The sequence below is a fragment of the Cherax quadricarinatus genome, chromosome 36 (genome assembly GCF_038502225.1).
Source record: "Cherax quadricarinatus isolate ZL_2023a chromosome 36, ASM3850222v1, whole genome shotgun sequence".
NCBI classification, from domain to species: domain Eukaryota; kingdom Metazoa; phylum Arthropoda; class Malacostraca; order Decapoda; family Parastacidae; genus Cherax; species Cherax quadricarinatus.
Genome location: NC_091327.1, coordinates 16,770,839 through 16,785,838, shown reverse-complemented (window position 1 = coordinate 16,785,838; position 15,000 = coordinate 16,770,839). Strand labels below are relative to the sequence as shown.

The following is a 15,000-nucleotide window of genomic DNA, read 5'->3' as shown; positions in this document are numbered from 1 at the left end:
TTGAAGGAATACTTGACTGCTCTGTGACTGCCCTCCTGATCTCCCAGCTCAGGGTGAGAGGTTTCAACTTTTATAAGACCCATACTGCGTGATGTGATATGACACGAAAACAGAATTAGCTTTTGTTTCCACAGTGATATCTTTTTTTTTCTAAACATAGCCATCTCCCGCCAAGGTAGGGTGACCTGGAAGAGATGAAATACTTTCATCATCAGTAATTCAGTGACTGTCCTCCAAGAAGCGTGCCGATATCACAGCTCAGATAACCTTCCGAAATGCATCATCTCTACCCTTCCTAAAGAGCGTAGGCACTGTACTTCCCACCTCTGTATTTCCACAAATGTATTTTCCACTTCTGTGTTCGGTACATCCTCCCAGTTAGCTGGATTTGAGTCTGTCTAAATTGTTTCCCCTTAATCCATTCATAAATGTTACCTTAATCACACTCCAACTGCAAGCATCAACTCCATCAGTAACTATCATATAGAATAGGACAGCAACACACTGCTGATGTTTCCAGTTTTGCTAAATAAAGAAAAAATATTTCTCCCCCAGACAATACAAACAATAGCATCTGTGTCCCCTTGTCAGAATGACATGGTAACTTCTGGGGAAGTGGCATTGGCTCACTCCCCTTCCCTCTCATCCTCCAGTTCCCCTCTCATCTCCCTCTCTTCTTCCCACTCCCTTCCCCACTCTCTTCCCCCCCCCCTTTCTCTCCACCTCCCCAGAACTTCCTAACAAACTATTATGAATACCATAGGCGCGCCAATGGCCACAGTTAACCCGACAATTATGGCTCTGCCTCTCGTTCGTGTAAGTTAAATTTGACAACTTCCACTTAAGCAAACTCTCATTTGGGAGCCTTAGGGACCGGGACCCGGCCATCCTCGAAGCCGTTGGCTGCCTGCAAACCACTCCAAACGGCGCTAACGGGAAAACGGCAGGAGATCCTCATATTTATATATATACTGTTGCTCCCTTCCCCTTCCCTTCCCTTTCTCCTCCCACTCTCCCCCTCCTCCCGTTTTGACATTTGCTGGCTGACCTGAAACGCCATCTTCCGCCTTGTTACCCAGGAAGATCATGTCTCCAGAAGTGTTTTTTTTTTTTTTATTGTTTTAAGTCTCTCTCTCTCTCTCTCTCTCTCTCTCTCTCTCTCTCTCTCTCTCTCTCTCTCTCTCTCTCTCTCTCTCTCTCTCTCTCCCTCTGCCTCTCTCACTCTCACTCACACACACACACACACACACACACTACAAACACACAGACTACACACTCAAAGAAAAAGATCTTGGGGTGAGTATAACACCAGGCACATCTCCTGAAGCGCACATCAACCAAATAACTGCAGCAGCATATGGGCGCCTAGCAAACCTCAGAACAGCATTCCGACATCTTAATAAGGAATCGTTCAGGACCCTGTACACCGTGTACGTTAGGACCATATTGGAGTATGCGGCACCAGTCTGGAACCCACACCTAGCCAAGCACGTAATGAAACTAGAGAAAGTGCAAAGGTTTGCAACAACACTAGTCCCAGAGCTAAGAGGTATGTCCTACGAGGAGAGACTAAGGGAAATCGACCTGACGACACTGGAAGACAGGAGAGATAGGGAGGACATGATAACGACATGTAAAATACTGAGAGGAATTGACAAGGTGGACAAAGACAGGATGTTCCAGAGATGGGACACAACAACAAGGGGACACAGTTAGAAGCTGAAGACACAGATGAATCACAGGGATGTTAGGAAGTATTTCTTCAGTCACAGAGTAGTTTGGGAAGCGATGTAGTGAAGGCAGGATCCATACACAGCTTTAAGCAGAGGTATGATAACGCTCATGGTTCAGGAAGTGACCCAGTAGCGACCAGTGAAGAAGCGGGACCAAGAGCTATGACTCGACCCCTGCAACCACAACTATAGTGACACAGAGATATGAGTGTGTGTGTGTGTGTGTGTGTGTGTGCGTGTACTCACCTAGTTGTACTCACCTAGTTGAGGTTGCGGGGGTCGAGTCCGAGCTCCTGGCCCCGCCTCTTCACTGATCGCTACTAGGTCACTCTCCCTGAGCCGTGAGCTTTATCATACCTCTGCTTAAAGCTATGTATGGATCCTGCCTCCACTACATCGCTTCCCAAACTATTCCACTTACTGACTACTCTGTGGTTGAAGAAATACTTCCTAACATCCCTGTGATTCATCTGTGTCTTCAGCTTCCAACTGTGTCCCCTTGTTACTGTGTCCAGTGTCTGGAACATCCTGTCTTTGTCCACCTTGTCAATTCCTCTCAGTATTTTGTATGTCGTTATCATGTCCCCCCTATCTCTCCTGTCCTCCAGTGTCGACAGGTTGATTTCCCTTAACCTCTCCTCGTAGGACATACCTCTTAGCTCTGGGACTAGTCTTGTTGCAAACCTTTGTGTGTGTGTGTGTGTGTGTGTGTGTGTGTGTGTGTGATTTCAATGAACTTCTCCACTGGAAGAATGGGCTTGTTAGGTAAATGAATTAGAAAGGGATGAGGAGGGAAGGGAGATGAGGTTATAGGGATATCCATGAGGAGAGGAGGAGGTATAATGATGAGGAGGAAGTACATGAGTGAAGAATATAAAGGAAGGAAGAAGATAGAAAAGACAGGGTAAAGGAGGGTGGGTGGCGAGGGGAGAGGAAAGTAACGGGCGAGGCTTGTAAGGGGTGAGAAAGTAGGGAGGAGAGGACGAAAGAGGGGAGGTGAAGTTAGGGAGGGAAGAGGGGAAACTTACTGAAGGGTGAGGAAGGAGAGTTGTTATGAAGTATCATGAAACAGTTGTACGTAGTTAAACTTGTTGCCAGACTGCCGCTGCACGAGGAATTAGCGACCAAATGAGCGAAATTGGCAACCACTTGATTAAACAGGAAGGTAAGTTCGTGTTCTGTTTATCTTAGAACGGGGAGAAGTGTATGTCTGTGTGTATGTGTGTGAACGAGCTTGTGCATGTGAGCTAGCATTTGTGTCCGTGTTTGTGCATTTACATCCATCCATCCAGGAGCGAAGGAGTGAAAAAAAAAATTAAACCAGTTATTTATTCGCTTGATTCAGAACTGCAAGTTTCTTCCAAACAGTCATAACAAATACAGAAAAATGGATCCTCAAAGCAGAAAATGCCTCGCGAGCTGAATCACCACACAACTGGGCAGCATCTACGCAAACATACTCACGCGGGAGTGGTCGCATCTGGCTCTGAAATGACAAAGAGAAAGCACTATTAGTAAAAAATAAAAGTGAACCATGGTAAAAAAAAATAGACGTAGCTACGAGCCTATTGATTTAGTCGTAAAAAATGCAGCATCTGTGGGTTATGTACAGCAAACGAGAGAACGAATGAGCTTAAAAGCATTCAGATAATAACGCCAATATTAATTTCGTCGTATTAAAATAATAACAATGACAATACCCTTTTTTTTATAAATGGTTCTATTGAGGGCATTTATTCTTATGACGTAATGAATGCTGCAGCATTTATATAAAAAAATGTATAATTCATTCTATATTACTGGAAATGTACTAGTCATATGGCAGTTTATATGTGCATTCATACATATATGCATTTATCGAAATAAATACGTACACACACACAGACACACACACACAGACACACACATACACACACACACACACACACACACACACACACACACACACACACACATACACACACACACACACACACACACATACACACACACATACACACATACACACATACACACACACACACACACACACATACACACACACATAAACACATACACACATACACACACACACACACACATCCGTGTTTGTGATAAAATCAATTACATTCTCATGTCCACAGGGCGCAGACTGTGATCGATATATTACGAGAGGACTTAGAATTTCTTTTTTCGTTGTGATCAAATTGCATATTAAGGTTTTTCCTAATTTTTTTTTTTTTTTTGATGTGGTTGGGTGTAGAGAAACAGGAGGGAGAGGAGCAAGGGGAGAGAGGAAGGAAACAATAGAGTCTTCAAATAGGCCAGCGAATGAAATGAAAGAACCCTTGTGAAATAGTCTGTCAGTTGGTTGATGCTTTCATGATTTGTGTTTTAAAACCAGGTTGTGCTTCCGCAGGACGAGTCTTACGTTTTGACACCGCCTTTAATCTACAATTAACTGATATAGATTGCTCCTTTCCGTTTTGAGTCGTCTCTACTGTTGAAGCTGCATAATGGGTTCCCTGCAACCGCCATCATCTCGTCTACCTTACTCACTCTGTTAATTAGCACTAAGGAAGTATTGTCTAGCTTGCCTGTGGTTCATCTGTGTGTTCAGCTTCCGTCTAAATTCCCTTGTCCCTGACGCACTCAATTAGACCACACTCTCCCTGTCCATCTCAACTAGACCTATAAGTGTTTTCTGTGGCATGCATAACTTAATCGAATCATCTGTGATCCTTCTTTCTCCTCAGTCTGTATTCTCTGCTATTCTTATTAATCTCATTACAGTCAGTTAATGATACGTTGGACTTCATTCCCTATGGCAAGTAATTTGTTTACTTAAGGAATGTTAATATTTCTCTGTTGAGGTATAGATGAGGCATTTCTCATTTACATCTCTTGAAAGTTCTGTGTCATAGTCGCCACAGTTGTTCACTCGCAAAAGTAAGGTCACTAGTTTGATGGCAAGTGTTCGCAAGTGATCCTAACACATGATCCGAATAACCTACAGCCGACAGAAGTGAAGAAACAACACGCACTACAACATAGTGTGATGGTCATAATGCGCATGGAATATTGAAGAAAATAACGTTTAATCCTATGATAATGGGTTAGGTTCTCTTAGACCAAAAGCCTCTCACCACCAGTAAGGTACCTGCTATAAAATATTCATATATATATATATATATATATATATATATATATATATATATATATATATATATATATATATATATATATATATATATATATATATATATATATATATATATATATATATATATATATATATATATATATATATATATATATAATACAACAATGATTTCCAATATTGCGAATGCAATCTATGCACCTAATATGTGAACTATCTGAAATGAACCCCATAAAATATAGATACCTGTATGAGCACTGAAATAAACCCCATACAACATGTACCCTGTATTTTTCCAACGAGGGGTTTGGACGTGGGGAACATACAATAGAGGCGAAAATACAGTATTAACGGAACACGCTAATACTAGGCCAGTAAAGCACGGTAGAATCACCAGTCGAGAATTGCATAAGCGTCGTAGGTGTAACTTTAGGGGGAAATACTGCAGATTTGTAAACAGCACGTGCAAGAGTATTCGAGCACTTTGAATGAATTTACAAATGCAACGCGGGGATGTAAGTATGTGTGGCTGTGTGTGTGTGTGTGTGTGTGTGTGTGTGTGTGTGTGTGTGTGTGTGTGTGTGTGTGTGTGTGTGTGTGTGTGTGTGTGTGTGTGTGTGTGTGTTTACTCACCTATTTTTGGTTGGAGGGGTTGAGTCATAGCTCCTGCGTGTGTGTGTGTATGTGTGTGTGCATGCTCGCGCGCGCACATATGTGAGCCTCTTGTCTGGTTGGGAAGATCACTGATTCACATGCACACAAACATACACTCACCCAAATGCTCTCATACCCACTCACGCACTCACACAAACACTCTAACACACACACACACACACACACACACACACACATACACACACACACACATACACACATCCCCCCACCCAACCAGCTACCTCCAACATAACACAATATCTGACTCATTTTCCCAGCAAAACGAGGCGAGAATTGCTTATGGAACGCCCATGCGCGATGCCACTGACAGTTTGAGTAGCAATATATTAAATTAGTCAGCTGACAGGGCATACATACTAATTACCATAAAGATATGAAATATTGACATTGGGATTGGTTTAACTTTGCACATCACTGAGCGAACTGTTCATTAAATATATAAAATTGAACATTGATATTGTGTGAAGCTGGGGCGGTGTTGTTGGGAGGGGGAGGGGAGGGGAGGGAGGGAGGGGGGAGGGAGGGGGGAGGGAGGGGGGAGGGAGTTACGAAGAGAGATAGGAAGAGTGGGAAGGAGAGGGTGAAGAGTCGGAAATAAGCAGGGATAAGAGAGGAGGGAGAAGCGGAGAGAGAAAAGGAAGGGAGCATTGAAGAGGGAAGAAAAGCGAGGAATGGAGAGGGGGAAGGGAAGGAAGGTAGAAAAGATGATAGAAGGACAGAATTGAGAAGGAAGAAATAAAATATGTGGGAAAGAAAAGGAGACGGTGGAAGAGGAGGAAGAATTTGAGAGAGTGAGAGGAAGAGGGAGAGTGAGAGGAAGAGGGAGAGTGAGACGAAGAGGGAGAGTAAAACGAAGAGGGAGAGTAAGAGGAAGAGGGAGAGCATAAATAGGTAGTGACGAGTGAGAGCGATGACAGAATAATAAATTAGACGAAATAATTATAAAAAATTAATACTGATACCGTCTGGAGACAGAAAAAGGGAAAAAAAGAAACATGAATAAAGGGAAGAGGAATGGGAAGAAAAATACAATAGAGGAAATGGTGGAAAAGAAATAAAAAATAAAACAATAAAAATGAAATTATGGAATTATAAAAAAAATATATACAACGATAATTAGTTAATGTGTTACGTATGAAAGGGAATAAAGGAGAGACATAGACAGAAGGGACCAAGTAAAGGTGGAGCAGAGGAGGACAATAAGAAAAGAGAGCTAAAGGGAAAAGAAAAGAAGAGAATAAGAAAAGAATTAAAGAAATTAAGAGCGAAAGCTCATTAATCAGCATGTGTGTGCAAAACAGGGAGACGAGAGAGGAAGAGAGAGTGGCCAGTGGGAGAAGAAGAGGACGAGAAAGAAGAAAAAAGAAAGTAATAGAGAAGTGAAAAGAAGAGAAAGAACGCAGAATACAATAAAAGAGAAAAGAGAGAGGTGGGAGAGGCAAGCGGTAGGAAGGGGAAAAGATATAAAAAAATACAATTCGAAAGTGGAAAGGGGAAAGATATCGAAGACAATAAAGGGAGCGAAGGAGAGAGCAACACTTAAGGTAAAAGAAACGAGGTAAATTAAAGGTGGTAGAAGATACGGACAGGGAGGTGTTAGCATAGAAATGAGAGGTATTAGAAGGCAAGGAGGAGGAGGAGGAATTGTGTAAATAAAGAGGTGGAAGAGAGAGAGAGAGAGAGAGAGAGAGAGAGAGAGAGAGAGAGAGAGAGAGAGAGAGAGAGAGAGAGAGAGAGAGAGAGAGAGAGAGAGAGTCAACAAAGAAAATACTAATATTGAATGTACAAAACACATGGAGAAAGAGAGAGTTATGACACACAGATATGAGTGTGAATGAGACGCCGTCAGGAGGGGCTAGGTAACACAATAAAATATTTACGATACTAAAGGAGGGAATAAAAAGATAGTGGTGTTTATTCTTGGATTTTTTTTTTTTAAGCCACTTCTTGCGTTGCTTGACGTCTCTATCTGACATGTTGGGGCCTGGTATCGTCACGTCTCTCTCTCCCTCTTCCTCTCCCTCTCTCTTCTCTCTCTCTCTCTCTCTCTCTCTCTCTCTCTCTCTCTCTCTCTCTCTCTCTCTCTCTCTCTCTCTCTCTCTCTCTCTCGCTCTCTCTCCTCTCATCTGGGGTCTTATAAAAACTAGAAAAAATTATCACCTCTTCTCAACACAAAAGGAAACCAAACTTTACCTCAGATACAAGTAGGGTCAAAGGCTATAAAAAATAGAGGGGGAGGGGGAAGTAAGATAAAAGTAGTGGGGGGAAGGGACTGACGGGGGGAATGGGGAAGAGACAGAGTCAATGAGTGAAAGGCCCCCATAAGAGGAAGGAACCCCATTTCCAGCATCCTCAAAGACCTGTTTCTCCACTTCTAGCCACAAAGGATGGATGAACTGCTAAATGAACATCCTTGAAAATAGATTTTCTAAAAGAAAACATAGAAAGGCACAGTACCAAGACTTTCTAAATGGTCCAAGTCGGACTGAAACGTCGTCGTACGCCCCTCCTCCTCCTCCTCCTCCTCCTCCTCTCTTATGTGCGGGTTATTTGTGAATAGATTTTCTAACGCTTTCTTGCTCTAAGAGAGATAAATCTTTTATCGCCTCTTACTTTCCTCGTTCACTTTTACCAGTCGTGTGTTTTCCTAATTTTGTTGTGGTTAAATATATGTGTTTACATGTTCATGTCATTTAACCAAACCCAGCCCAACCTAAATTAACTGTAACTCTAAATAACGAAAATGCCATTTAGAGAAAGCTGTCAACCTTTGAGTTTTAAAATGAGAAAGGGTTTTGATTTTTTTTTTCATCTCCATAGGTTCCATGGAAAACAAACAGACTCACGCTCAATACTAAACAGAATAATCTTCCCGGGTTCTTGCACACCAGGGAAGGGAAGTAACTACAAGATCAACATTCCCACAATGAGGATTCTTCCCTTCCCTCCTCCCCAGCTATTCATTTGACCCTAAGGTAGGAGGGAGCTACAAATGGTTAGGGTGCGCAATAAAGGTAAACATTGGCCATTTAAAAGTTCATCTACAATTCAGGAAACAGTCACTATCTCCTGTTGGTGGATCGTGCAGCTCACAAGCTCAAATCCAATAGCTTCTTGTTTTACGAAACGCACACACACACACACACACACACACACACACACACACACACACACACACACACACACACACACACCCCAAACACACACACATCACCAACAAATAACAGTAGATCCAGAGAGAATTATAACAAAAATCAATGCAGCAGTGATAAATATTGACAAAAATTGTAGAGGCAACAATGAGAGCATGGGATAATTTAGTAATATTTCGTATATCTACTATGGAGCTATAGAAAGAGAATACTGGGACCGAGGTAGAGGCCCAAACTTTATAAAGCAGCATGTTAAAGAATCAACGAGAGAAAGAAGGAGCGATGAACCAGCGAAAATGGGTTTTATTTTCTCCTACAGTGAGACAAACGTAAGTAATATTGATTACGGAATGTCCATTGGCACAAACGATCGCCGTGCCTAGACTCTGCTGTTTCTTGAAAGTAAAACTAAATAAGAAAGAGGAAATTGGGGAATAGGCGAGACTCACGTACAGGAAACGTAATTATTAAATAATTATTTATTTTCATCAATAAGTACGAGATGAAGTTGAATTGAAGCAAATAAAACAATTATTCCTTGAAAAAACTGGTGAGGAGGAGATGGAATTCTTAATGGAATTTGATACATCAAAGGCATCAGAATCAGGTGAATATGAAGGAGTTCCACAGGGATCAGTGTAAGGACCTGTATTGTTCCAGGTATATAATAATGACCTTTCTAAGAGATATTATTTGTTGATAATGCGAAGATGGTGAGAATGCAAACCGAAGGGGTTTAAAGAAGTCTGATAATACCTGGGTGACTTCAGGAATGGTCGGATGAAGGGATTCAGGAACTTACTCCAAGGCAAAGCAAAGTAACAAAGGTGAGAAATGGGAGTGAGAAAAAAAAAAACTCCCAGAAACAGTTAAATAAAAATACAATGGAATAACCTCAACCACAAACCTGACACCTGAGGAATATCTAAGCATAATAACATCAGCCTCATAGGTTCTGCTTGTAACGTAAAAGTGCCTTTCTGACAAGTCTCGTTCAAAACACTTTATGCGTCATACTTGCTACCCATTGTAGGACCCACACTAAGTAAAGCTTGAGAAAATATAAAGAAATGTGTCAGGACAAGTATTTGAGTTAAGGGGAATGATCACTGAGGAAACACTATGAGAATTAGAACGTATGGAGCATCGAAGAACAAGAGTGAATAAGCTTACGTTATACAAAATGCTCCGGGGAATAGACCCCTCAAGGAAGGTTCCTTGATGTTGGTGAGGGGCTCTTGATTTAGGGAATTGGATCTGTGCTCCAGTTCCCTGAATTAAGCCTGAATGCCTTCCACATCCCCCCCCCCAGGCGCTGTATAATCCTCCGGGTTTAGCGCTTCCCCCTTGATTATAATAATAAATCCGGGGAATAGAGAGGGTAGATAAGGAGAGTTTATTATTCAGAGATGTAGCAAAATTAAGAGAACATGGCTGAGAACTACACTCCCCCAGTTAGAGATAGGTATGACAGACAACACTTCTTCAGCTTAAGAGTGGCTGTGAAACAGAATGTGCTGAGCAACGACATAGCTGAAACAGGCTCTATAATGGGGCATAAAACAACTGTTGCGTTAGAGACATTGCACGTCAGTAGTCGTAAGCTAAGAAACAGGCATGCTCTGATAATTACAAACACACAAACACACACACACACACACACACACACACACACACACACACACACACACACACACACACACACAAACACACATGAGCAGAGAGCAGCAGTACACTACACAGGACCCTGGACATCGCCTCTTAGTGCTCGCGGAACACTACCGTCATCAACATTCCCAGCTTACACTATGTCCTGCATAAAACTTAATGACTCGATTACATTTTAGAAATTCAATACCCGAGCTCTTTTACTGGCGCGAGATCTTGAAAAATGGGAGGTGCAGCCTGTTTTTAATTCGTGTGGAAATGCACGTGAGGGGATAAATGGTGTCGACCGTCCGATAATATCGCCATCGCCCTGGCTTGTTGTAGGCACTAACATTATAATCTCTCTCTCTGACTCTGGCTCACTCTCTCTCTCTCTCTCTCTCTCTCTGACTCTGGCTCACTCTCTCTCTGTCTCTCTCCGCCTAGCTCATTTTCTCACTAATTAAGTTGCTGCCTATAGGCTTATGATTGGAATAAACGAAATGGAATTACTTCGGGGAACGGGAATATTATTATTAACGCCCCCTTCCCTGCCCTTTCTCCCATTTCTGTTTTGCCTTTTTATCAGTTTATCTCTGGTGATTATGGGCAGGAAGCTATCATGTCTGTGAGCTTATCAGTGACACCATCTTTGCCCCATACTTGGTCCTTCATCCTCCTCAGCCACAGCTGACCTATTCTATTCCTTTCCCTCTCCTTTTTTGTCGTGTCTCTCCTTTTCTGCTCCAGTGACCCCTCCCTCCTTACCTCCCTCCCGGCACAACTTCCATCTTCTTCCACTCTTACTCCTTCCTTGTCTCCACACATTTCTGTCTTCATTATGTTTTCTAATTCAGACAACACCGAATCCACTGATGTATTCTAAGACCATGACAAGAACCCTCTATATTCCTCCAGAGACTAAAAAGCGTTCCATCCACCTCCCTCCTGATATCAAAAAGAGACTAAAAGAGGTCCCCCGCCCTCCAGTGTCAAAAAGAGGTCCCTCCACCCTTAACCTAAGATCGAGAAGAGGAGAAATACGCCGGTCACCCCCCCCCCCATCTTCTTCGCAAGAGACCATGAGAATGGGTGACGCCCATCCCCGCCACCTTTCCTGCCTCTGGTCCATCTCTCTGTCCCCTTCCCCCACTTTCACTCCCTGTCGATCATATTTATTGTGGCGAGTATGATCAGGTATAATGGCATACCCATCCCCCCCCCGACCCTCTCCCTATGCGTCAGATTCCGTATACTGCACTTTTGCGAGCGTCCATAATGGTGCGATCAACGCAATAAACAGAGTGAACTTGCATTTACCCAAGTCGTTTCCAAATTTGGAGAGCGAGGTTTCGAATGGCCACGTTACAAAGAGGAATTGTAATGACCGCTTTCCTCCATTTCCCACCTGCATTACGACCAAATTACTGCCAATATTATTTCAAAAATGTTGATATTTACACGTAGATGTAACAGCCGACCCAAAAAACTCTTTTTCCTCAATTAGGATATCTTGCTATGGATACATGGGAGCAGACACTTAATGAGGTAAGGCGACGATGCGATACATAGGAAGGAGGGAAGATACGGGAAGAAGGGGATACATAGAGGGATAAGTAAGGAGGAGAGGGACGATATAGGACGAAAGGGAAGGAGCATTGATGGATAAATAAGGAAAAGGGAGGATAGATACAGGGAGTAGTGGGGTAGATAGGGTGGGAAGGAGATAGAGAAATGAGGTGAGGTGGATATGGCAAGATAGAAAGTCAGATGGAGTTGGAGTTGAGAGAGGAGGATAGATGTAGTAAGAGATGAGGAGGGGAGTGGATAGGGAAATGAGAATGGAGATGTGGGAGATGTGAGGTGGAGAGGGAAAGAGGTTTGGCTAGGGTGAACGAAACTCTACTTTAGTTCAGCTTACCTCCAGTAACCAATGAGAGTATTTTACCTTGGGATTTAGCGGTGGTTAATGGGAATAAGGCGGGATACTTAAACCAACTTGGTGTACAAGGGAGGGAGGAGAGAGAGATAGATAGATAGAGAGAGAGAGAGAGAGAGAGAGAGAGAGAGAGAGAGAGAGAGAAAGAGAGACGGGCACAAGACGGGCAGAAAGCAGCAACTTCACTCTGGCTGAACCCTTCTCCAGAACATCACTTCTTCTGAGATCATTTATCCCCAGGATGACTCGAGTCAGGAACACGTTCGTACAGCATTATGATGTCAGTGAGATAAAGTCAGTTGATTAGATGAAAATGCTGGCCCACAGATGGCTCCAACTTTATTCTGTTCCCTACTTGTATGTTTCATAACAATAAAAATGCTTTCAAATGAGCTGATGTAGGTAACAGCTCTTAGCTTGTTAATAAAGTTAGGAATCCTTAACCTGTAAATAGCTTGTCAATAAAGCTAGGGATCCTTAACCTAACCTTGTCAAACCTTGTGTAACGATAGAGAGAGAGAGAGAGAGAGAGAGAGAGAGAGAGAGAGAGAGAGAGAGAGAGAGAGAGAGAGAGAGAGAGAGAGAGAGAACCTTGCTTATGCCTGGTGTACAGCTAAACAAGGAGAAGCAGAAGTTAGTGGATCGTTAGATAAGAGTCTCTCTGGGGAAGGAAACAAGCGGGCCAAGCCCTATTCCGCCGTATTTACATATCCAATCAAAGTGCCGTAGGCGGAAACACAAGCATACTCTTCCCTCTCAGGTGAATTAACCTCCTCGTTCCCACTCTTCCCCTCCCCATCTTTTCCTCTTACACACACACACACACACACACACACACACACACACACACACACACACACACACACATACATACTCCCTGTTTTCAGGCGATGTGAAGCTAATGAGACGAATACAAGTGGACGAGGATCAAGTAAGCCTGCAAGGAGATCTGAACAGGCTGCAAGCCGCCTGGTCCGAAAAATTTTCTCCTGGAATTTAACCCCAGGAAGTTCAAAGTCATGAAGCTGGGGAAGTACAAAGAAGACCGCAGGCGGAGAACAGCCTAGGATGTCAGAGTGAAAAACTTACTCAAGGAAAAGGATCTTGGGGTGAGCATCATACCGAGCACATCTCTGAGGCGCACATCAACCAAATAACTGCTGCATCATATGGACGCCTGGCCATCTTAACTATAGCGTTTTGACATCTAAGTAAGGAACCTTTCAAGATGCTGTACACTGTGTACTTCAGGCCCATATTGGAGTATGCAGCACCAGTATGGAACCCACACCTGTTCAAACACGTCAGGACATTAAAGAGAGTGCGAAGGCTTGCAACAAGACTAGTCCCGGAGGAGAGGTTAAGGGAAATCAACCTGACGACACTGTAGGACAAGAAGGATAGTGGGAACATGATAACAACATGAAAAATACTGAGAGGAATTGACAAAGTTGATAAAGAAACAGCAACAAGGGGTCAAAACTAGAAGCAGAAAACTCAGATGAGTCACAGGGATGTTAGGAAGTAGGTTGCAGATGAATAGTTCAGAGAACCGACACGTTGATAAATTTATTAATGTTAGGAAGTATTCCTTCAGTCAGAGTTGTCAGTAAGTGAAACAATCTGGAGAGTGATATAATGGAGGCAGGATCCATACATAGCTTTATGAAGAGGTTCGATGAAGAGCGCGCAAACACACACACACACACACACACACTACGTGTTATACTCGGGGCCAGGAGCTGAGTCTCGAACCCTGCAACCACAATTAGGTTAGTACACACACACACACACACACACATACACAGACACACACTACGTGTTATACTCGCGGCCAGGAGCCGAGTCTCGAACCCTGCAGCCACAATTAGGTTAGTACACACACACACACACACACACACACACACACACACACACACACACACACACACACAAACACACACACACAAGTATGGAGTAAGTCGCGTCTTAACAACTGTAGTATAACACTTGCTTAACAAGGGAGCTCCCCGCCTCCGTGCCTCCACAAATATACACCTAAACCTCTCTTATTACTACCACATCCGACCTCCACAGTCTCCGTAACTGCTATTGCCTCCAACATCTGGCCTCCTCATCCCCATCCTCCATCTCCTCCTTCTCCTCCTCCTCTTCCTCCTCCTCCTGCTCCTGGTCCTCCTCCTCCTCCTCCTTTCCTCCCGAAAGCGAAGCTATTATGACAGCGTGGAGGCGGGGTGGGTTTAAAGAGGGACTGAATTTAATCGATGCCGTGAACGCAAAGGCCTTGATAAAATTAAACAGGCCACCGCTTTCATTGACAGAGAAAACGGGAGAAAACACTCACTATGTTGAATTCAAAATGAACCGTAATGGAATCTTGCTAAGACCCTTACCACCTCCCTCTTCTTTCCTCTCCCTACCTCTCCCTCCCTCCCTCTCTCTCTCTCTCTGTTTTTCTGTCTGTCTCTCTCTCTCTGTCTCTCTCTCTCTCTGTCTCTGTCTGTCTCTGTCTCTCTCTGTCTCTCTCTCTGTCTCTCTTTCTCTCTCTCTCTCTCTCTCTCTCTCTCTCTCTCTCTCTCTCTCTCTCTCTCTCTCTCTCTCTCTCTCTCTCTCTCTCTCTCTCCTCTCTATTCTCCTCTCCCTCTCTTTTCTTTCCCACTCTCTCCCCCCTCTCCTCGGTCTTACCATTTATTCACTTTCTCCTTTCCCTCCCTA

The 15,000-nt window shown here is 43.3% G+C and overlaps 1 long non-coding RNA gene across 1 annotated transcript in view; it reads right to left on the bottom strand.

The window, feature by feature from the left end:
- Positions 1 to 3,064: 3,064 nt before the first annotated feature.
- LOC138853630 (uncharacterized) overlaps positions 3,065 to 15,000 on the bottom strand; it is a 128,322-nt gene continuing 116,386 nt past the window's right edge. Inside the window, exon 3 of the long non-coding RNA XR_011392821.1 lies at positions 3,065 to 3,219. This is a non-coding gene — a long non-coding RNA (uncharacterized lncRNA). The remainder of the gene's footprint in view (positions 3,220 to 15,000) is intronic.